This window comes from Cyprinodon tularosa, unplaced genomic scaffold (genome assembly GCF_016077235.1).
Source record: "Cyprinodon tularosa strain WSP-4 unplaced genomic scaffold, ASM1607723v1 ctg20, whole genome shotgun sequence".
Taxonomy (NCBI): domain Eukaryota; kingdom Metazoa; phylum Chordata; class Actinopteri; order Cyprinodontiformes; family Cyprinodontidae; genus Cyprinodon; species Cyprinodon tularosa.
Genome location: NW_024038734.1, coordinates 1,133,676 through 1,148,903, shown reverse-complemented (window position 1 = coordinate 1,148,903; position 15,228 = coordinate 1,133,676).

The following is a 15,228-nucleotide window of genomic DNA, read 5'->3' as shown; positions in this document are numbered from 1 at the left end:
TCTGTCAGAGAGATGAATGCAAATGAAGAAGAAATTCACAGAGCTTAAATCATGTGGCCGGGTTCAGATGATTTTAAGTCCATCATGTAACGACCAAAGGTCAGCACAACATCCTGAAAACCTATCATATACACTTTATCTTGTTTTAGAGAATTGCCATATCCTCTACAGTGTTGTTACTGAGAAGCAACGACACATCACGGCAGATTTCTAAGGCTCTACCAATATAAGAATATTGACGATCTGGAAAACATGCAAATATGATTAAGTTGAGAAAACAGTATTAATAATAATAAGCTGTTCATGTTTTCATGACTATTTTTTTTTTTATTTCTACAAGTTTAACATCTCAGTTACTGAAATACACATCTTATGAGGGCATCAATGGCAGTTAGAGATCCTCTAAATATATCATAGGCATATATGTAAACTTGAGGATCTGGAAATGAGATAGCTCTGAGTAACTATTGCATCCCAGCATTCCTTTATATTTGCAATGCTGCATGCTTTAATATTGGGATGATGATCTCTAACAGAGACAATTGAGTCCCTACTAAAGATCCTTCTTGACACACAGACACACAAAAATAGCTTTGAATATTTATTTAATGACATAATTAAGCACCAAGCACCAACTGAACACACACTGAGTTTTCTATGGTCTAATTAAGGACAGCTAGTGGCCGCACACATATAATAATCTAACAGGCAATCTTTGGTGTCTGGCTGTTTGTGGGCCGAATGACTGGGCTTCAAGCGTGCTAATGCATGTTAAAAAAAAACAGATTGATTAAATATTTCTTGAGTCAGTTTTAGTAATGATTAATAATGCCAATGAGCAATAAGGAAGACATTTTGGAAAAGGTCCCTCAGGGTCTGACTTGAGTTAAAAACATAATTAATTTTTAAATGAAAAGCTATTTCTGATCAAAACAGCATAAAGAGTGTTCTAAACTGTCCTAAAATATCTACCTGATCCACAAGAAACTGAGAAAATATTGTGTAGTTCCTGTTATATTAGTTAAATAATTTAGGCTTACAGAATGTGATAGAAACAAGTTAGCATATCATCATGCTTAAGCATGGTAGTGGAAGAGTGGTGATCTGTAGCTCTTTTGCTCCTCCAAACCTGAGTAGATTGTTGCACAATAGTTAGAACCATGAATTTGTTTCTTCAGCAGAGACCTTTCAGGGGAAGGTGTGATCATCTGTTTCTGTCTTTATTCTGACATCTACTTGATTTATCCAACAGAACAATGATCTGAAGCATACAGTCTTTATCACCTCTGACCATGCCATAGTAAAGCCAGGGTAAAGGGTGCTTAGAGTGTGCAGGTTTAAGTCTGGATTTATTTGAAAAAATGAAAAATAAAATTCTGCCTGCGCAGTGGAGACTGGTAAATTATGTTGCCTTGTATCAAAAAGCTTTTTTAATTTTAAACTCTGAGTTTTCATCTTCCCTGTGTGTTTCTCTTCCTCCTGATCCTCGTCCTCCTCTTTCTTTAGTACAAAAGCAATAACTTAATTCGAACATAATTAAAAAAAATTACTGCTTATTTTAAAAAACTTTTTTTAATGCTTCAAAATACTTCAAATATCTCTTTTGGTCTTCGATCAGACAGGGTATCCAGACCTGATGTGAAATTGACTGCTACAGAAGATCCTTTCTACCTACAAGCCTAGGCTGAGATGTGGAGCCACCAAGTCATCAATATCTCATGTATTTATTCTACCCAGCCACTGAACCAGGTGAGTCCAACCTGCACCATTACATGGTTGTCAACCTGCACCGGACTCACCTGGATCTATGGCTGGGCAGAACAAATACATAACATAAAGATGTCTCGCTGAAACCACATCTCTAACATCTGCCAACTACCAAGCACTATGATCTACAGAATTTAATTCACCATCGGGATTAATTAAAAGTTATTGAATTGAATTGAATATGCTCTGAGGGCTGCTCAGTGGCGCAGTGGTAGAACTGCTGCCTTGCAGCAAGAAGGTTCTGGGTACGATTCCTAGCCCAGCCCAGGGTCTTTCTGTTTCTGTTCTCCCTCAGCATGCGTGGGTTCTCTCCGGGTACACCGGCTATGACTGTTGGGTTAATTCTCTAAATTCTCCTTAGGTGTGAGTGTGAATGGTTGTTTGTCTCTGTGTTTCCCTGTGATGGACTGGCGACCTGTCCAGGGTCCCGTTGCAGCACCCCTTGCGACCCCACTGGGATTAAGCGTGTCTGAAACTGGAAGGATGGATGAATATGATCTGCTAGGATCCAATCCGACTCAATCTAGTCAAATCCAATCCAAATGTAATTGAAATGGATCGGATTAGATCAAATTGAAAGTAATAAAATGTGTTGACTTGAGTTGCATGGGAATGAATCAAATCAATTCAAATTGAGTTTAATCTAATCCCCTTGAATGAATTGAATTAAATCCAAGTAATACATTTGCACTAACTATTAAAAGATTGTAAATGATTCTCGACATCCCATTTTGTAAAAAACTATGTATTGAAAAAAAATTGTTTCCAAAATGAATAATCCTGTTACACCCTTTTTTTGTTTTAATATCTTTTAAAATTGAACCTGTGTCATTTTCTGTAGGATCAAACCTCTTGGTTAAAAAGGAATATTTCTAGGTCTGAATATGCCTTCCTATTGATTAAATAGGCCCCCTGCTATCTTGAAAGATAAAAATAACTTAAATTAATGGATCAGCCTATTAGCATGAAAACCAATGGTATCATCCTCGATAGCACACTATCTTTCCAATCCCATATAAATAACATTACCCGGTCTGCCTACTTCCAATTAAGAAACATCAACCGCCTCCGTCCCTCCCTCACCCCACACACTACTGCCATACTTGTGCACAGCCTTGTCACCTCCCGACTAGATTACTGCAACTCCCTCCTCTTTGGACTTCCTCAGAAATCACTCCACAAACTACAACTGGTCCAGAACTCAGTTGCTCGAATCATAACAAGAACTCCCTCTATCCACCACATCACTCCGGTCCTCCGACAGCTCCACTGGCTCCCCATACAGTTCCGCATTCAATATAAAATTATCATGATGACTTTCAAGGCACTTCACCACCTTGCCCCCCCATATCTGTCAGACCTCCTGCATGTTCCCACCCTCTCCCGTGCTCTTAGATCCTCATCTGCTTTTCACCTGTCTGTCCCCTCCGCCCGTCTCACCACCATGGGGGGCAGAGCATTCAGCCGCTCTGCACCCCCGCCTCTGGAACTCTCTACCACCCCAACTTCGAAATACGGACTCAATTCTCCATTTTAAAATACAACTCAAAACCCATCTGTTCAAGATTGCTTATTCTCTTTAAAAATATCAATTTCACTGTCACAGCCTCTGTATTTTTTAAATGTTTTTAAATGTCTTTATAATTATAATTTTTATTTTTTCTGACACTTTTTATGTTTTTGTACGGTGACCTTGAGTGTCCAGAAAGGCGCCTTTTTAAATAAAATGTATTATTATTATTATTATTGCAATAGGAAAAGCAAGACATCAGATAAGCTTCCCGAAAAAAAATAATTTTAATGTTATAGGGACTTGTGGGCAAGACAAGTAGGAAACACCTTTTACACAGTCATGGTTAAGGTATGAAGAGGTGTTTCTCCACCATTAAAATCCATACACCTTTTGTTTGTTTTTTTCCTTTAGAACTCTCAGAAACAAAGCACCCCAATAAGTATTTCTCAGAAGTGTTTGCCTTGGGGGTGAGGAACGGTGTCGAAGGGTAAAAAAGATACAAACATTGCAGAACCACAAAGGAAACATGATGAATAAGAGGCTGGAGCTCTTTGCTTGAGGTAACATGAGTCTGCTGCCTTCCTCTGACATCCGATGGCCCCTCCTTTGTCCTAAGCTGTGGCGTCAGCCAACTCAACCAGCCTGCACGCGTTTGGCTGATCCTCTAAAACCACCAGAATGCTCCTGCTTCTCCACACACATGTGCATACTGGGCGGATATGAGAGATTTCTTTTTCTTTTTGCACAAAGAACCACAGGCTATATTGTAAGTAGGGAAAACAGATGAGTCAGGCATGGAGTCAGTCATCACACCTTCCTGTCTACTTTATGGGATGCTGTTGTTTAGGTTCTTTTCTTCAGAGTGAGTCTCTGCACTGCTGTCATTCCTCCTGTTTTCTTCTCCTTTGCCCCCTGATCACCTGCCAGCTTTCCCTTTTAAACCCAGCTTCAGTCCTTCGCTCCTCTCATTTTACCCAGTAGGTAACGTGATGCAGCCGTCAGGCTCAGTAAGGCTTAAATAGACTCCAGTGAGAATTCAATAGTGTGACCATGATACGTAACATGTTAGGGTCTCTGGGGTTTTTCTGGTGTGAGTGAGCTTCCTGTCACAGAGAGGATCTTTGCTAGTGGCTGGGCTGACAACTCATCTCTATTAATTCACTGAATTGCTGATACCCAGTTGCTAGTACAGGGTCTAGTGAAGCCACCGGTCGCCATATTGGTACTCCCTAGTAAGACCGGACACAATGTAAACAATACGTGCACGGTCGCATCAAACAAAGATTATATTCTCATTTTCTGGGAAGCTTAAAATAAAGATAAATTCATCACTTGGACACACGCTTGCTGTTTCATAGCATAAGTAGATCACTGTAACTTATTCTCCTACATGCAAATTTTGCATGCATGTCTCCATATACTTTCATGTTGTGTCCGTGCATTAGCCTTTAAAAATGTTTGAGTTGCTTTTTTTTCCGTCAATATAACATACAATACATTTCAGCACATGACTTTTTCAAATTAGAAATAGAACAAATACTACAAGAACGACAGAATCATCCTCTTAATAAAGAATTACTACATTAACATTTCACAGTGATTTACTTTCTATTTACTCTACTTTCTATTTTCTAACGTTAGACACAATGTCAATGGCTGACTCAGTCAATATCTTGGAGTCAGTCTGGGATAGGCAGACTAATGTTATGCTACCTACTATACTATAGGATACATCAGCGTATAGATGAATTTTCTGGTTTAATGCATCCACTGAGTAAAAATTAGCTGCGAAACGTCTTCCCAAAGCTGGCAAAGTGCTTGTTTTTGCAGCCAAGCACCACACACGTAGGCATTGTTATGGAGTGACTCCGTGGGAGTGGGGAGTACCATTATGGTGGCCAGTGCCCTCACTTTTTTCAGGCTAACAGCAATCCAGTGAATACATAGAGATCAGTGGGGCTGACCCATGTTGCTGCACAACTAAGAACTCTTTTGGAACTGGCTGAAATACATGGTATTCCAGCCAAAGAAGAACATCCTTCTTGTTGAAATGTGTCTTCTTGTTAATCTCTTTTATTGTGGATTCTGTTATTGTTCCAGACAACCTGTGAACCCCAGTTTGCCTCTGATCTTCATAGAAAAGGTCTCACCTGTGTGCAGCAGTTCTCAATCGTCATCACCTGCCCGTCCGCTCTCCAGCACGTCGTCTCTTAGAAGTACCAACACTCTTGGTTCTCACCAGAGATGGCAAAAGTACTCACTTTCCGTACTTGAGTAAAAGTAGAGATACTTGTGTTAAAAAATACTCTGGTAAAAGTGGAAGTACTGATTAAACTTCTTTACTCAAGTAAAAGTAACAAAGTACAGGCTTGTAAATTTACTTAAAGTATAAAAGTAAAAGTAGAAACCACTTTTTTCATGTCGTTGCCTACATTTTAAATGGATGTCTGCCAATAGGACTAGATCTCCGTTATGTTCATTTTCAATCATCTCGTCGTCCATGCTACTATGCTAACGCCACCGCCACCAAGCTGCAATGATTTGCCGTCAATGAATACCGCCGAATCTGTCGATTCATCTTGTAGTGGTGCGTCAAATGCAACGTAGATTCCCATCCAATTAGATAGAATTTGGTATTGATGACGTGAAAAATAATAACGGGAACTCCATTGAAATGATTCAAAACTAAAGTAACGAGCCAATTTTTAAAATGTAAGGAGTAGAAAGTACAGATATTTGTGTAAAAATGTAAGGAGTAGAAGTAAAAAGTCGCCATAAAAATAAGTAGTAAAGTAAAGTAAAAATATCAGAAAAATCTACTTGAGTACAGTAACGAAGTATTTGTACTTCGTTACTTCTTATCTCTGGTTCTCACTCACATTCTCCTGGAGCTCTGAGGTACAGTCTGCAAAGCCCACTGAATCAAACCCCTACACATCCATGCTAAATCCTCTTCATCCCTAAAACCAACAGAAAATGTAACTGACTTCCTGCTTCTCCGTTTCCAGATTCTTGTTGCTTTTGTAAATAAAATGTTAAAATTCACTGGTTCTCTCCGTGATTCTTCATATGAACAAAAAAACTACAAACCCTCATGACATAACAAGTGTCTGCTCAGCAAGGGGACATAAGAAGACATAAGAAGATCTGTTGGCATCATAGGCTCAGCTGCTATTGATTTCGGGAGAAGTGAAGATGCTTTTTCAGCAACGGCAACAGCAGCAACACAGTGATCATAAAGGCAAGGAGATTTAGTCTAAACCTAGCGTCTGTGGCGTACCTTTATCAAAGTGGTAGAAATAACATTTCAAAAGTCATTTGTGGGAACCCTCTTTGGCATCCCATTTAAACAACATACTAAATATGCTGAAGTAGATGCAAAAGATGCATGAGTTACATGATTTCTGTGCCTAACCTTAAAGTTTAATTCTATTTTTAATTCTCTATGTTCCCTATGTGCCCTCTGTTCATACATTAGAAGCAGTGCAGAAACCTGTACACACCTTTGCTTACCTGTTTTTTAAAACCATATGCTAAAGTCCTTTTTTATCTGGACTTAAAATCACAGTCTACAGGATAAAAGAGATATCCTCCCCTTCCTCCACTACCATCAATTCTGATATGTTGAGTAAAGGCCCTGAACATCCACTGTTTCTACTGTTAATACCGGTTCACCGAGCGCAAACCAGCTATAGATGGTAGCTTAAGAAACACCATAAAATACTTTTAGTCCTTTGAAAGTTTATTCCTTAAAGTGCAGTGGATTAATTAGATCTTTCCTGAATTAAAATCAGATACTTTTAATAAAATTTTAAAAAAGTCAAAGAACATTTGAGACAAACTGTATTTTTAAAGCTCAGGAAAAAAAGTTATGAGTCATTACCTGACTGTTAAACCACATTCAAGCGCTACAAAAAAGGATATGTCTCTCAAGTAAATAATGGAAACTGGGCTAAGCATGCAGCAGCATAGCAAAAAAATAAAAATAAAATAATGAACAATTATTTTGAGATAAAAACATCCTGCAACAAAATCAAATATAAAATGAGGACAACCGCTCAACCAACCAATACGTGTCAAAAACCGCAAAAGTTTTGACAATTTAAAGGCTTACATAAAGTCATGGACTATACATTTCAGCCCTATATTTGACTATAGTGGGCATGAATTTAAACAAATCTTTCAATTATGTTTAACATTATATGTTGAAAGATTGAGAAAGAAGTTATTTTCTAAAAAAAAAAAACATCAATAATATTCTTTTGTCTTTAGAAGAAATAAGACCTTCCTTATCTTGAGGATTTTAGCACCAAAAACTTCATTATATTGTGACATAGCAGCAAAAAACAGCAAAAAAAATCTATATTTTGTAAATCGTCCAGGCAATCAGTACAGATGTAAATAATTGTTGTTTTTTTTAGAAGAGAAATAGTAGTATCCACAGACTGATCAAGTAGTCTTAAAAAAATAGTGTTTTTAATTCAGAAAATAATTGTGTTGGAGGGTAAAGATGTTTCACCTTAACTAGAGCTTCATTTTGATTCAGTTGAGCAGCTGCTTTGGTTTCTCGTAGGTTATTATTGCCATACCGCCTTTTCAGGTGTAAAGAAGCGAAGGAAGAGAAGACAGGAAAAGGATATGAGGAGGGCCGGAATAAGGAAAATGAGGGGCTGATTCACAGGAAAAGGAGGGCAAAGGCCAGAAGGAGGAAGACGGAGGGCTATAATAGGTAGCGACAGAGTTCTCTGACACATTAATCTCTTTCTATATCTAACATGAGTGAAGACAAATCAGCACCCTCTTAAGTAGAAGTTCTCACCTTGACTCAATCTCCATCCTTCTCTCCTCGTCTCTCTCTCCATCCTCTCTTGTTACCCTCATGACCTCTAGCTCTTTCTGTTTGCCCCACCCCGTCTGCCTTTGTTGTAAACGTGGTTGCACAGATGGCGCACCACACGCTCATCCATCGTAGCTTCTCAGTGTCATGCAACCATGTCTGTGTTTCTGTCACCACCTCATCAATCAAGCCTGAGTGGTGTGCTGACGTAAACCGTCACTAAGGCCGATCATACTTCATGGCACATCTTACGAACCCTGTTTCACTCTGCTGGAATAATAAACTGTATTATTGTGCATCTCAGGCTGATTCTGGGTTATGCTCATTTGTAGATTTCAGGTAATAACGCACTCCAGTTTATAAGATCCGGTAAGAGCATGATTGTATTTGCAACTGCCGGTGTGCGCACTTCCATCTCGGTGTGGAAACTACCCATTGTTGCTCCTCAGCGGGGCAGGAAGCACCTTTCACAACAAACGCGCCCTCCTTACACTGGTGCAATCTATTACAGCTGCTACTGCTACCTGTCCACTGCAATATTTTGCCTATATATCAATCCATCACTTTACTAATGGATTTAAAGAGACATACCTTGAATAAACATTTTAAATATATATATATAATCTTTCTTTATATATAGTGGCCTATTATACAGAAGCAGAACTGGGCCAAGACCAATATGACCCTGTTAATTCCCAAAGGCATCTTGCTCACAACAAATTGATCTCCTTCCAATCAATTTTGGACTACCTTTGAGGAAATGCCTCCAAAGCTGTGAAAATATTCTTTCTAACTCTCTTTAGGAATGCTAGGAAACATCCAGAAGGTGAGGGGAAAAAACATGTACTGAGACTCATAGGAGCCAACCCTGCAAGGGTAAATGGTACACTGTGCTGGGCTTGATTTCCTGGCTCTGTGCCACCAGTCCTGCTAGGAAGACTGGGCAGTGAACTCCCAGTTTTTCTCCCTGCGTTCTGGCTCTTCTGCGGCCGTCAGCCCCGGGAATAGCTGCTATGCCAGCATGACTCCACAGCACTATTTCTGTGCACTCGGCTACTTGACATTGAGAGGCCAGGATTAGGTGGCTTCACTACTGTAAAATGCATGTGTGACTTGTAAATACATACATAGATTGGATTTAGAAACACATTTTGTTGCTGTGCAAAGTCAAAAAATGAATAATGACAATTTATTTTGTTTCATTTAGTTTGATAAACCAGCAAACAGTAATACTATACTTTTAAATAACAAGGAAAATGAAGCATGTTTTTAAAACACCTTTCAAAAAAAAAAAAAATCAAATGTGTGCTGTGCATATGTTTTTAACCCCCTTTACTTTGATGTGCATGAATTAAATCCTTTGCAGCCAAAGGCCTTCAGAAGTTTTTGATCAGTAAAGAGTCTGCGGCTTTTTTGTCATTTGATCCATACAGCTGCTCTGAAGGCCTCTGAGGTCCTTGATCAAGGTCACCAGAACTTTAAATCAGTGTGTTTTTTGTTCATTTGATTTGCTTTTGGAAAAAAAGAAAGAAAAACAAGTGGCTATGTGAGTTTTGTTTTGGAATACAAACATTTAATTCAGAATACAAAGTCGTTTTCTGTTCTGTCAAGAAGAGACGAGCAAAACATTAAAGATAATTTGAGGTTTGTCTTCCATTTCAATTTACAAAAAATTTAATTACTCTAAAACAGAAATGGAAAATCATCAATTTGTTCATGTTCTGACAGAAATACACACTATTTCAGACATATGCGTTTCAGCTCAGGCTCTTCTTCAGATTCATTTGCAAATCACCATGCATTTAAATAAAAGAACAATCCAGCAAAAAATCTAATCAACCAATCATTTATTCACAAATAAAGCCACCTAAAAACTTATTTTACAGTATTCACATGAAGAATTACAGCACCGAATTTGACAGAGTGATGTTGTTGATATAGCCCTCAAAAAGATGAATAAAATTATTTGGTAAAACAGGGCCTGTCATCCAAAGAAATCTCAGCAAGGATGTCGAAGGTGGGTGAAGGAGCTAGAACATTTATAATTGAACTTTATTAATCTCACATTGGAGAAATTTACCTCTGCATTTAACCCATCCCCTTGTGGAGCAGTGGACTACCATTGTATGGCGCCAGGGGAGCAATCAGGGGTTAAGGGTCTTGCTCAGGGACCCAGAGTGCAGGCTGCGGCGATCACGCCAGGTACTTAAGACCTTCTCAGAGCACAAGCGCACCACTCTAACCACTAGGCCAACACTCCCCTAGTTTTTTTCCACAAGAAACGTGAGATTTTGCAATGAAAATATATTAAATAGTCTGAACTTAGGGCACTGTCATGCCAACTGACAAAAAGCACAACAAAAACAGCAAACAGAACCGCTTTCATTCACTTCCATAAACAAAACTAATCTTCAGGCAGACCTGCAGGAGGCAATCGATCATTTGCATTTTGCATCATCACCAGCAAAGCACTACAACCAGCTTCCTGTCAAGGGGAGGAACTTCCTGTTAAACGGCCATTTTGAACACCAGTTCAATACATGCTGTGGAGGACAAAGGAGGAAAGTTTGTTGAGAGCAAAAGTTTGAAGAAACAAGCCAAACCAAGAAAACTAAAATCCCTTAGTTCACCGTCAAACGCAACTGGTAGGAGATTTGACTTTCTGCTTAACCATGTGGACATGTAAAATGTTTGTCACAGTTTGCATCTGACTTAGTTTATTTTAATGTTAGTGGCTTTCAGTGAATTATTTTCACTTAATTTGTTTGCCTAGGTTGAAATCAGAAGTTTATGTCAAGCTTGACGATGCAGCTTATCGTTTAAATTAGTGACTCAAACCAGTCCAATTGTTTGGAACAGCAAACCTGATGGCTTTATTGGATTTATGCTTTTGTTTGACACTCCCTTATTTGCATATCTTATTTACTTAAGTTACATTTTAAACAAGATATTTGTTAATGTGAGATTAATGCTAAAACTTAAAGGTTTATTGGCACTTATGCTGACTTAATGCTAAGGCATTGCTAGTTTGGTTGCATTCAAAGTTAGTTGTAATTGGTGATAAATTAGTGCTTTATTGATCTTTATTGTTACATTTGAATGATTTGTGTTTGTTTAAACTTGAAATAACGCAAATCTCCTGTTACTCTTCTGTTCAAGGTTTTCAACCTGAATGACTGACTGACCCCTTCACCAATCAAATCAAGAAAACAAATTTCAATAAAAACAAAAAGAGGAAATCCTTGTTCTGAGTTGTTCCTTGCTGACTGGGCTCTTTCAAGTGGAGCATTACTGAGGGGAAAAATCAAAATCACAACAAAAACTTGAAAGGCACTTTATGAAGATGGAGGACTCCAAAGCTTTTTCACACGACATGGATGCTTGCTTTACTATGTCAGAACAACCCTGACAGAACAATCAGGCCCTCTGACAACCAAAAGTAGGCAAGGCAGGGGAGTGTTTCCCCTAAACACCTGTGATGGTTAGAGCATAGGCTTGAACCAACAACCCACCACTTCCTCAAACCTCTACCCCCTGAGCGATTTGATTGCAATATCTCCTTACATTTTTTGCAGAATATCCTCTTCCTCTTGTGGTTCTGGTCCCTGTCAAATTTGAGGCTCTTGTGAAATAAGTGACCACAAACAAAACGGCCATATTTTTCATTTTTGTTTTAAAGTAATTTCATTTTTAAGTAGAAAACAAAACTCAAACTATTTCCTAAATTTCACTGATACCTTTTTGACACTGAAAAAAGAGAAATTATTCGTATTTCAAATTTAATTTTAGTGTGTTAAAACAAAAATTAAACAGCCCCATTTTTGTTTGTTTAATTTATTTTAAAAGGAAAACCAAATGACCAAAAGATAGACACTAAGCGTAAAGATATGGCAGCTGATAAACTATGGAAAAAAAATACTGAAGTTAAACACAACCCCTAAAGAAAAACTGGTGCAGACCTAAACAGAGTGGAAGTTCACCTCTCAGTAGGATGATGTGTGTTTTCCCTTTTCATTGACTATTATTTTCCATCATAATCCCACAAAATAATACACATTTTGCACCTTCCTACATAACCTTCTCATTGAGTGTTTCCATTCTCCTTAGGAACTTTTGTTATCCAGCATTTTCTGGTTTCTGCTGATTTTAGTTCATGCATTGTTGTCCGTTTTTTGTCATGTTGTACTTCATGATGATTGTGTTCTGGAATATTTGAGGGAGTTTAGTATGTTTTCTCCTTCTGTCTGTCAGGATAAGCCAGGATAAGCTAATTTTGACCCTCATACTGTGGGCGGAAAGCCATACCTAACACAGAGGCTGGAAACAAATGATATGAACTGTTTTGGAGCAAAAATGGACAGCTTGGAAATACATCCAGGCCAATACAACAAACAAACAGTAGTAAGTAATCAAATTTGAGAAATAATAAACTGCAAAAAAACATAAATCTAAATTTGTAATTTTTTTTCTTCAAAAATTTACACAAGTAGAGATACTCAGGTTGCTGCCTTACCTCGTGGCAGATCCATGTCATAGTCTCCTGACATTTCCTCCCCGACCTAATCATCGTAGTAGTATTCGTCATCATACTAGTCTTCCTTGCCTTCCTGGCCGTGCTGTACTGTTGTGGCACCTGTGTGCCGCTCCTCCTCCACTCTGTTGTCCATAAGGTTAAAGACAGACGTGTGCCGCTGCCTCTCGCCTTCATACCTGTCCACGGCAGCCCCACTGGCCAGTCTGGACACAAGCACAAGTGCCATTTACAAAATGCACTTATTTGAAGAAAAAAATGGCACTTGTTAAGGCAGAAAAAACAAGTGCATTGTCTTATTTTATGTGCATATTATCTAATTATCTTATTTCGAGTTAAAAACATTAATTCCATTTGCAAATCATCTTATTTAACTAATTAAATTAAGAGTAAATACAATTATTTAAGACATTTGTACTATTTCTAGATTATTTTTGCAGTGTTTCCAGGAAAATCCGGCTGAATCCTGGAATCAAGTTTTGCAAAAACTAATGGGCAATTATTTCCATCACCTGCAAAGCTTACAGAGAAATATTGCAAAGATTTTCAGCAGGGATAGCACAGGTTTGTCTACATTAGGGTATTAGGATACAGAGGTTCACCACACTGGAAAAACGATCTAGAAATATATAAAAATGTCTTAAATTAAGTGTATTTACCCTTAATTTGAGTAGGTAAATTAAATGATCTGCCAATGGAATTAATATTTTTACTCTTAAAATAGGATAATTAGATAAATGCACTTGAAATAAGACCACACGATTGTATTTTCTAAATTTAAATGTAAATTTAAGAACAAATGCACTTATTTTAAGAAAAAATTACTTATCTAGATTTTGATTTTTTTCCAGTGCACACTTTAAAGTTTTATTTGTTGGACCTTTTTGGTCAACTTCACAGTTATACTGTATGCTGTTTTCTCTTGGTTCATCAGATAAACCCTGAAAAATGTGTAGATGCTATAACCCTGAAGGACTAAAATCATATAAATTAAAAGTTTTTTTTTTTTTTGCTATTTCTTCCTGAAAAGAAAAAAAGTTTTCTATTTTTTAGTTTCTCAACAGATGTTATGATGAAAGCAAGTACATTTTGAAACAGATACCACACCCTTGGTCAGGCTGAAGATCTGCTTTTTAACCACCATCAACCACATTTATCATATCTTGTTTGCTCCTTAAATATAAAAAGCATGAAGTCAAACTAAAAAACAGAATTGAGGGGCATTAGCTGGTAAACATGTATGTTTTAAAGTGGATTTATGCTTTTAATGGTTTTGGTTTTAACCACATATAGTCAGAGTTGAGGCATTCCCACTCACACACCAAATTAACACACATACACAGAACTGGTGTAACAACATCCGTGTAGGAGTTAATTCAAGGGATGACTAAACTCAGGCTGGGTTTGAGTCCAGCTGGGGCTTTTTATCATTGCTACCTCTGTAAAAAAAACCTGCGTGCAGGCAAGCATGACAGCCGCTATGGCTGCCGGTACTTGCCCTTCATGGTCTCTCTGAACCTCTTTGACGCTCTTGTGCCTCCTGATGTTACACCGCCTGTCCCTTTGAACACAACAGCTGTTTGCTTGTGTGAGTAATAAAGTACGTGAGGCTGCAGTGTGACGTTCTGGTAGCCGAGTATCAGGTGTTCTCTGGTTTACACTTCTTCACATCTGCTACTCAAAATGTTTGCTTTCTCAAGCTCCCACACAGTGGGCTGCTTTTTATTTCGAGAATTTTATTTAATCAAGGCAGGACATAGAAAAAAAGCAACAAAAAAAGGTAAAATAAATTGCTATTAGAACCACACAGAGAGCCATCCAACATAGATATTCATTTTTTAGACCCAGTCTCAGCTTATGTGTTTAAAATGTTATAATTTAAAAATATAAATATTATAAAAAGCTATTTAAACTTAGTTAAATTTGACACATACACATATAAAATCGATCAAGAAGATTATCGGCAGAGAAGAATAAAAGTGCAGGCCATTCTAAGCTGTGCAGGCGTGTTTTCAGTGTTTGCAGATTTGTCTTTTTTCAGCCTCAGTTTCACCTTGAATGTAAAAACTTTCAAATTAAAAGTAAATGGAAGAAAACTAATCAAACCGTTAATTAAAAAGAGGTCTACCCAAATTAGATTGTGTAACATATTGAGTTTCAGCCCTTCATAGCTCTATTTTTATTTTACTCTGGATTCTACAGTGATGCCTCTTCACTGGCATTGAAAATGTTCATATGAGTGGGATATAAAACGGTCTAAGTGGGAATTAACAGCCTGCAATATCAAAGGACATTGTTGTTATATTTGGCACTGTTTTTGTCCAGTCGAACAATGACCGTGTGAAGTTACAGTGGCTGAGCCCACCGGCTATATCAATCCACCACATCAACAGTGACTCAGCGTTGCAGACCCGCTCTGCCAAATAAAGTGAACCTTTGAACCTCTAATTAATTTCACAGCTCCATAAATGTTGAGCTGTTGCAGGTTTTTGTGCATTTTGGAGAACATTATTATCAAGCCATATTGAGGCTACGTCATTTTCCCTGTTCTTTGCACCCTTTGCGTTGACATTTCAGGAG